This window comes from Brachyhypopomus gauderio, chromosome 5, assembly GCF_052324685.1.
Source record: "Brachyhypopomus gauderio isolate BG-103 chromosome 5, BGAUD_0.2, whole genome shotgun sequence".
Lineage (NCBI taxonomy): Eukaryota > Metazoa > Chordata > Actinopteri > Gymnotiformes > Hypopomidae > Brachyhypopomus > Brachyhypopomus gauderio.
The window spans coordinates 15,424,629-15,433,488 of record NC_135215.1 but is presented as its reverse complement, the minus strand read 5'-3'; the positions used below and the strand labels follow the sequence as shown (position 1 = coordinate 15,433,488).

General features: G+C 41.2%; 1 long non-coding RNA gene across 1 annotated transcript; it reads right to left on the bottom strand.

Annotated features, from left to right (window-relative positions):
* Nucleotides 1-2,138: 2,138 nt before the first annotated feature.
* LOC143513851 (uncharacterized) lies at nt 2,139-8,174 on the bottom strand. Its single transcript, XR_013130686.1, has 4 exons — nt 8,066-8,174; nt 4,478-4,581; nt 3,826-3,971; nt 2,139-2,690 (listed from the first exon to the last, which is right to left on the bottom strand). It is a non-coding gene; the product is annotated as an uncharacterized LOC143513851 (long non-coding RNA).
* Nucleotides 8,175-8,860: the final 686 nt, after the last annotated feature.

The window sequence follows — 8,860 nt, the reverse complement described above, 5'->3', positions numbered from 1 at the left end:
CATTAATTGTGACACGAGTGAGACAAGCTGTAGATTGCAGCTGTTACACGAAACCAAACAGGCAATTAAGAGAACACTACTACACACCTTCATACACACACACACACACACACACACACACACACAAACTCACACACACAGGCAGATGTAATTAATGTGACACGTTTTATAAGTGATGTTCTAGGGAAAGCTGTGGCATAAGAGAAGAAGAGAGAGTGAACACACACTAGAAGGACACACATGCAGATGATGCTGTAGTGGGGAACCAAGACTGTAACTAGAGCGCTACAAATGAATCTGGACTTCACAGGACTCATTTGTGACTGGGCAACATGACAGACTCTTCACAGGTGATATTCTGATCTTCTCCTGGAAGAATAATGTTCAGAGCCATCTTTGAATTCTAGAGCATCATTCTAGAGTAAATGGACTTTCCTTATGAAGAGTGACTACTAACACTGCTACTACCACTACTGGTACTACCACTACCACTACAACCACCACTACTACCACCAATACTAATATTACTACTACTACTACCACTACTGGTACTACCACTACAACCACCACTACTACCACCAATACTAATATCACTACTACTACCACTACTATTATTACTATCAGTATTATTATTATTATTATTTCTACTACTACTACTACTACTACTACTACTACTAATACCATCACTACTACTATTACAATTACTAATAACACTTTCACTGGTCTTACTACTTAATTTATCCTGCTACAACTATAATGTATATCAATATTTAATAATAACAAATTTATTTATACAGTGCTCCTTACAAAAGCCTCTGTCACAAAGCAGCATCACACATGTCCGAGTCCGAGCCCTCAGTGAGTAAGCCAAAAGCTACAGTGGCAAGGGAAAACTCCCTAGAGCACGAAGAAGAAATCTTGAGAGGAACCAAGACTCAAGGGGGGGAACATCCTCTTCTGGCCATCAACAGACACCACAATAACAATGTTGACAATAAAGAGCAAAAAAGTAAAGAAAATGGAAAGAAGAGCAAAAAAATGTCTATTCCTGTTTTCTAGCAATCCTAGTCCAGGTTTGTAGACATATCCAAAGCCCAATCTGGCACAAGAACATCTGTCCAGGGCAACGGAGGAATAGGTGCACTGTAAAAAAAAAATCGTAAAAAAACGGTAAACGACTGGCAGCAGCGGCTGCCAAACAAAAACTTTAATTTTAATGTAAAAAACCCTGATTTAAATTAAGTGGAAAAACAATAAATTTACAGAAAAATTCATTAAGCATTCTGCAGAGAAATACCGTTATTATTATACAAACTTTCCCTGAATTATTACAATTAAGCACTTTCAATAAAGTGACAGTACTAAAAGTTTTGCAGAGAAATACCTTTATTTTACAACTTTTCCCTATATTATTACAATTAAGCACTTTCAATAAAGTGACAGCACTAATAGTTTTGCAGAGAAATACGTTTATTTTACAACTTTTCCCTGAATTAGTACAATTAAGCACTTTCAATAAAGTGACAGCACAAAAAGTTCTGCAGAGAAGTACCGTAATTTTACAGATTTTTCCTGTCCATATTCATCGTGACTTCCAGGACAAACTCAAATGTGGAATGCAAACTGCAAAGTTATTTTATACAAATGAAAAAGTATATTATACCAATGTTGAGCACCTCAATGTCCTCTATCATCACTTTTAATCATTTAAATCCCCAGGACTGTACTCAGTGTCTTTCTCTATCACCAATATCAGTAGCCTGAACACAACTACAAACACATAACACTGATGTGACATGAAAGATACACTCCTTCTCATTTACATGTAGGGCATTTAGCAGACTCTCTGGATAAGCGTCTTGGTTCTGCCTTACGAAGTGCTTTGCCATCTGTTCACAGAATTAATTCTAAATAGTACATAGATAGGTCAGAATTCAAGATACCCTCGAACCAGAATACTACTAAACTACAGAAATCAATGCAAATACCTAGAAGTACACAAAAACATAGGCTGAATATTGCTAAACTACAGAAATTAAAATGTATACCTACAAGAAATGCAAACTCACATAGGTACTATATCATACAACGGAAACGACTATGACAAGTGCTAGAGATTTAGTCTGTTGTACAGATGAGTCTTCAGTCATTTGAAGACTGCTAAGGACTCTGCAGTCTGGACAGTCAATGGAAGCTCATTCCACTATCTCGGCGCCAGGACAGGTCTTGAAGTTTGTTTTCCATGAGACTTTAAACATGGCGTTTTAAGCCAAGCTGTACTTGAGGTTCAAAGTACTCAAGGTTTGGATGGGGCTTTGACCATGGCCATCATGTAGGGAGGGGTTGGTCCATTTTTGGCTTTGCAAGCAAGCATCGAGGTTTTAGATATGATGTATGCAGCTACTGGAAAGCAGTAAAGAGAATGCAGCACTGGAGTGACATGTGAACTTGGGGAGATTGAAGACCAGTCATGCTGCTGCATTCTGGATCAGTTTGTAGAGGTCTGATGACCCATAGAGAAAGATCCATAAGTAAGCAGTTGCAGTAGTCCAGCTTTGAGATGATGAGAGACTGTACAAGCACCTGGGTAGCTTCCTGTGAAAGAAAGGGTTGTATTCTCCGTATGTTGCAGAGAAGAAATCTGCAGGATCTGGTCATTGGCCTCTCAGAAGTGAAAAGCTGAAGTCTGCCTGTTAAAAAGTTGCAGACAAAATCCAAAGTTAGCTGCTGTTAATTTTGTGCCAATAACATTACAAATATTATAGTTCTTATGAGCTGAAATATTTACCATGATTTGGTATAAATGATAAGTCTTTGAATCATCATTTACTTGGTTAGATTCTGAATCTTTGCAGGTAGAAAATTTATTGATATTGAAATTACTACTCAAAGTTCATCCTTGGAAAACAATTGATGTCTAGGGGTACAAGTGTGCAGGTTAACAAAGCTCTTTTTCAGAGAGACAAAAATGTGATACGTTCACCTTATCGGAGTCCCTTTGAAAACCTACAGAGCTTTGTTAAGCTTATACATCTGGACATCAGTTTTCATCCAAGAATGAAAACTGCAAAGCCATTTCAAAAAGGGATCAGACTTCTCTGTTATGTTGAATCATGACAATGATATCTGTGAATTAGCACTTAATCTTGGAAAACACATAAACAGTGAAGAGGGATTCAGGAGGTGGCAGATCCTGAAGATCCAGTGTAGTGGTGCAGCAGGTAGAGTCACTCACCTCAACATAATGGCCAGATTGATTTGTACTGTGAGCTAGGCTGTGGCGCTCCTGCTCTGGGCTGTGTTGCGCTCCTGCTCTGGACAGTAAACAAAATGTAGGCCAAACTTGGAGCATATTATTTTTTTGCTTTACATATTTAACATATGAGAAAGCATATTTATTCCCTAAGGGTTAAAATGCAATGGACAAAATCTTCACAATGATCCCAATAATGGTGTTTACCATACCTGGTCTCCTTCACCCTTTCTTTCTTCAGTGCAGATCTGCATTAGCTTAACTGAGAAGTGGTCCAGCAGCAACATGAATTTTAATTGCATAGGATTTTCTCCATTAATCTGGAAAGGTTTCGACAAAAAAAATGCTGCAGTTTTAAGTCTATTCATATTCATTACATATTGTAACGGTGTCGAGTCAGAAGGACCAGAATGAGTCATGACACCAATGTTAACGAACTGTTATTTTATAAGCAACACGCTAAAAGCATAAACAAGTGCCAAATACACTGATTCTAAGGTGAAAAGGGAGGGGGAACACTAACACACATACAACACACATACAACACACATCCAGGGAAACGGGGAACTCACCGCAGGGCCTGCTGGGAGGCCTGTAGACTCCACCCCTCGACGCTGCCCATTGGCGGACGGTACAATATTCAGCCACGCAGAACGTGATGGAGGCGGATTTTTTAAACCCCATTAATGTCTGTCACCCAAAATCCAGATCCAGAGTGCTAAAAATGTAGAAATTACGTCAACTACAACATGCGACATGAGTAGCATATGGAGAAAGCTGAACTGTTAAGCACATTGATTTGTACATCATTTAATGTGAATATTAATCATTAGCGATAGAATAGTCGGCGACGTTCCTAGCAAATTAGACTTAAAGTTACCTCAGAAAAATACTCAACTATTTCAAGGTTCACCTCACATTTAAAACCAATTCAAAATGAGACCGAGACCGAATTTGAGTAACTAGCTATGTCGCTAGATTTAGTTATGTTCAATGAACCTTATAACAAAGATTTGATTACCACATAGCATTATTAAACCCATTATGTATTTAACAGTGACCAAATTAAAGTATTTTAAAGCATCGGAAAATATTAGATATTAATATTTTATTATTTTCATCTTTATCAAATGAAACATTCAAGTGAAATGTGTTTTTAAACTGGGCTAACTAGCTAGTTAACTAGCTAACGGTGGCTTACATAAAGTAAGGACGTTTTCTTACCTGATGTCACCAATAATGCTTCACTTAAATTTTCTTCCTCTGTGCCCCGTTTCCATCTTATTTTGTTGAATCATCCAATTCTATTGCCATTGACTGCACAAGAACTAAAATGAGAACAGACATCAATAGAGATGGAACAATCAACAGAAATCTCCTACAGCCATTACTACAGTTACATACTTTAGATATGCCAATGTAAAAATCTAATGTCTGAACTGACATTAGGAAGTCACAATTCATTCTGTAGGCATCATAAAAATGAGCATCTTCAATTGCAGAAATTATTTTCTTTTTCGTCAAATCAATTACCATCACGTTCTGTGGCATATTAATATGTCTGAACCTATATATTTTGTTCTGTGTACATTTTTCTCCTGAACATCAATGGATCCTCTGAATTACGAGGACGCCTAACAATCAAAATATGAGTATTGATACATGTAAGCTAATACTATGAAAACCACATTCATTTCTGACATTGAAAATCATGTTTAAACCAGCAGTGCCAAAAGACATAAGATTTTGATTAAAATGACAGAGAAAAAAACTTTTTAGTTCTTACAGACATAAACCTTTATATAATCAACTGAATGTTTATCCATCCATCCATCCATTATCTACCGCTTATCCGGAGCCGGGTCGCGGAGGTAGCAGTCTGAGCAGGGAAACCCAAACCTCCCTCTCCCCAGACACCTCAGCCAGCTCCTCGGGTGGAACACCGAGACGTTCCCAGGCCAGTCGAGAGACATAGTCTCGCCAACGTGTCCTGGGTCTTCCTCGGGGCCTCCTCCCCGGGGGACATGCCTGGAACACCTCCCTAGGAAGGCGCCCAGGGGGCATCCGAAACAGGTGCCCAAGCCACCTCAACTGACTCCTCTCGATGTGGAGGAGCAGCGGTTCTACTCCGAGCTCCTCCCGAGTGACCGCGCTTCTCACCCTATCTCTAAGGGTGCGCCCAGCCACTCTGCGGAGGAAAATCATTTCGGCCGCTTGTATCCGCGATCTCGTTCTTTCGGTCATTACCCAAAGGTCATGACCATAGGTGAGAGTAGGAACGTAAATCGACCGGTAAATCGAGAGCTTCGCCTTTTGGCTCAGCTCCTTCTTCACCACAACGGACCGGTACAGCGACCGCATTACTGCGGAAGCTGCACCAATCCGTCTGTCGATCTCACGCTCCATTCTTCCCTCACTCGTGAACAAGATCCCGAGATACTTAAACTCCTCCACTTAAGGCAGGACTTCTCCACCCACCTGAAGGGAGCAAGCTACCCTTTTCCGGTCGAGAACCATGGCCACGGACTTAGAGGTGCTGATTCTCATCCCAGCTGCTTCACACTCGGCTGCAAACCGCCCCAATGCATGCTGAAGGTCCTGGCCCGAAGCTGCCAACAGAACAACATCATCTGCAAATAGCAGGACTCCCTCCGGCCCTTGGCTGCGCCTTGAGATCCTGTCCATAAAAATTATGAACAGGACCGGTGACAAGGGGCAGCCCTGACGGAGTCCAACATGCACCGGAAACAGGTCTGACTTACTGCCGGCCATGCGAACCAAACTCCTGCTCCGATCATACAGAGACCGGACAGCTCTTAGTAGAGGACCCCCGATTCCATACTCCTGGAGCACTCCCCACAGAATACCACGAGGAACACGATCGAATGCCTTCTCCAGATCCACAAAACACATGTGGACTGGTTGGGCATACTCCCATGAACCCTCGAGCACCCTATGAAGGGTATAAAGCTGGTCCAGTGTTCCACGGCCAGGACGAAAACCGCATTGTTCCTCTTGGATACGAGGTTCGACTATCAGCCGAACTCTCCTTTCCAGTACCCTAGAGTAGACCTTACCAGGAAGGCTAAGAAGTGTGATACCCCGATAATTGGGGCACACTCTCCGGTCCCCTTTTTTAAAAAGTCTCCACATCCAGAGACTTAAAAAACTGAATGTTTAATTGCAAATAATTGCTGTAATTATACATGAATCTGTATATAATTTAAGAAAGCAGAAAAATACCGTATAAATAATACTGTATTATTTCCGTAAAAAAACGAGAAAAGCGTGTAACTTGTAATTACTGTCATAATACTTAAAATAAAAGACATTTTGTCAAATTACAATTAATGTCTGTAATTTTACAAAGTTTTGCATACTATTGGAAAAAATGTTAAAATACATTAAATATTTACAGTTATTTTCCATAAAATTAGGATTTTTTTTTACAGTGTGGCTGAGGTGGAAGTGGGTCATAGCAAGGGGGCATCAGGAGAGGTGGGAGGAGCTATAGCAGTTTGGGCATCAGGGGGTGGTGGGAGGAGCTATAGCAGCTGGGCATCAGGGGGTGGTGGGAGGAACTATAACAGCTGGGCATCAGGGGGTGGTGGGAGGAGCTATAGCAGCTGGGCATCAGGGGTAGTGGGAGGAGCTATAACAGTTGGGCATCAGGGGATGGTGGGAGGAGCTATAGCAGCTGGGCTTCAGGGGTGGTGGGAGGAGCTATAGCAGCTGGGCATCAGGGGGCGTGGGAGGAGCTATAGCAACTTGGCATCAGGAGGTGGTGGGAGGAGCTATAGCTGTGACAGGTTGAGGCACAGTAACATTATGACATCAGGTGTAGGAATTCCCTGGTAGAAATAGAAAAAAGATCATTAAGCATGCCTAACTGAGAACGTATGAAAATCTGTAGACTATAGCATGTAAGGATGGACTATAGCAAGTGTAGCTATGGCAGCACAGCCATAAAAGGACGGATTCAGATTTGCAGATCCAAACCCCAGATCTACACCTTCAAATCCCAGATCTACACCTACAAACCCCAGATCTACACCTTCAAATCCCAGATACACCTACAAACCCCAGATCTACACCTTCAAATCCCAGATACACCTACAAACCCCAGATCTACACCTTCAAATCCCAGATACACCTACAAACCCCAGATCTACACCTTTACCTAAGAAGGGAAGTATAAAAAATATCTGACTATACAAATAGAGAGAGTGGGAATGAGAAAAGTGAGAAAGAGATGACAGGTTGGAGGTTGACTGAGGCTGTGTATTGCGTCAGCGTGTGTTCTCTGAGGCCCCCGGAAGGTCCCTCGCCTGCATCACCGGCACACGTGTGCATGTTGATGCGTGCGATCCCAGCCGTTAGCCTGATGCGAGAATGTGAGAGATGCACACATGCACACAGACGGGCAGAGCAGATGGAATAGCACCACCCCCACAGACCAAGGGCAAAAGTCAGACAGATCTGTGAGTCAGATCGCCTTTTGGAGGAGAGCACTGAAAACCAATTCAAACATTAAAAGGATGCCCTTCATATCTCAATAACGCACGCACAAGGCACAAAACACCCAATATTGTGTGCTGTGGTGCTACTGCTGTTTCACAGAGTCCTTAGTGATTACTCAAATGCTTCCCAAGATCTACGTCATTACACCATTCTCCTCTGCAAAAACAGCTCTCTCTCTCTCTCTCTCTCTCTCTCTCTTACACAAATAAAATAAATGCGTTCCAGCTAAACTCCACTTATCAACTTAGCACACATCACTTTAAGCAATTACATGTCTATAAGAACACTTACAGTAAAACATGAAGAACTCAGGCAAGAATGCTAGAGTAGATTGAGAAGGTATCTCCAGTCATACCACTTTGCACGAGCTGCAGTAGTCAACCCAGGTTCAAGGGACTTATGTCTCAAAAGAGGGTCCACATTATAAAACTGCCCTAAATCCAAGTACGTATTCCTGCAGGCTGGATCAGCTCCAAATAGGAGGGACTAAACTCCAAACAGGTCGACCTTAACTCCAAATGGGCGTGGCCTTCTCTTAGATCCGTTGTTCATTTTTTTTGTGCTATAGTTAGTTACTTAAATCAGGATAGCATTTAGTCCTATGTTTTTGCTTTAGCGAACCGTACAATACTATTAAATATAAATACATTTAAATTGTGTACCTATTTTCTTGACGCTATGAAATGTTTGATTTTAAATGTAAGTAATAGTGTTATGCACAGCAAATGCAGAATGCCTACATGCACATAGTAATTGTTCGTTCTTGTGTAAAACCAAAAACTTAATGGGACCTTGCATTCAAATTAAATGCAAACCAAATGTTCATTTATGAAAAGAGATGGGAGAGAACATTCCAGAGGGAATGACTACACAGCCTTGCAGAATAGGTCCCTCCTTGCATGGCACAACCGTCTCTAGTCTGCACAATGAAGAAAGAGGTAGGGTGACATAAAGAACCATTTCTCAATAAAATGTTCTTGTTATACAAAAAGTTGATGACAATGCGTTTGTTGACTAATGTCCATAAATGATATAAATCATTGGTTTCTGATGCATACCCATTGATCACGAGCTGAATTAATTAAA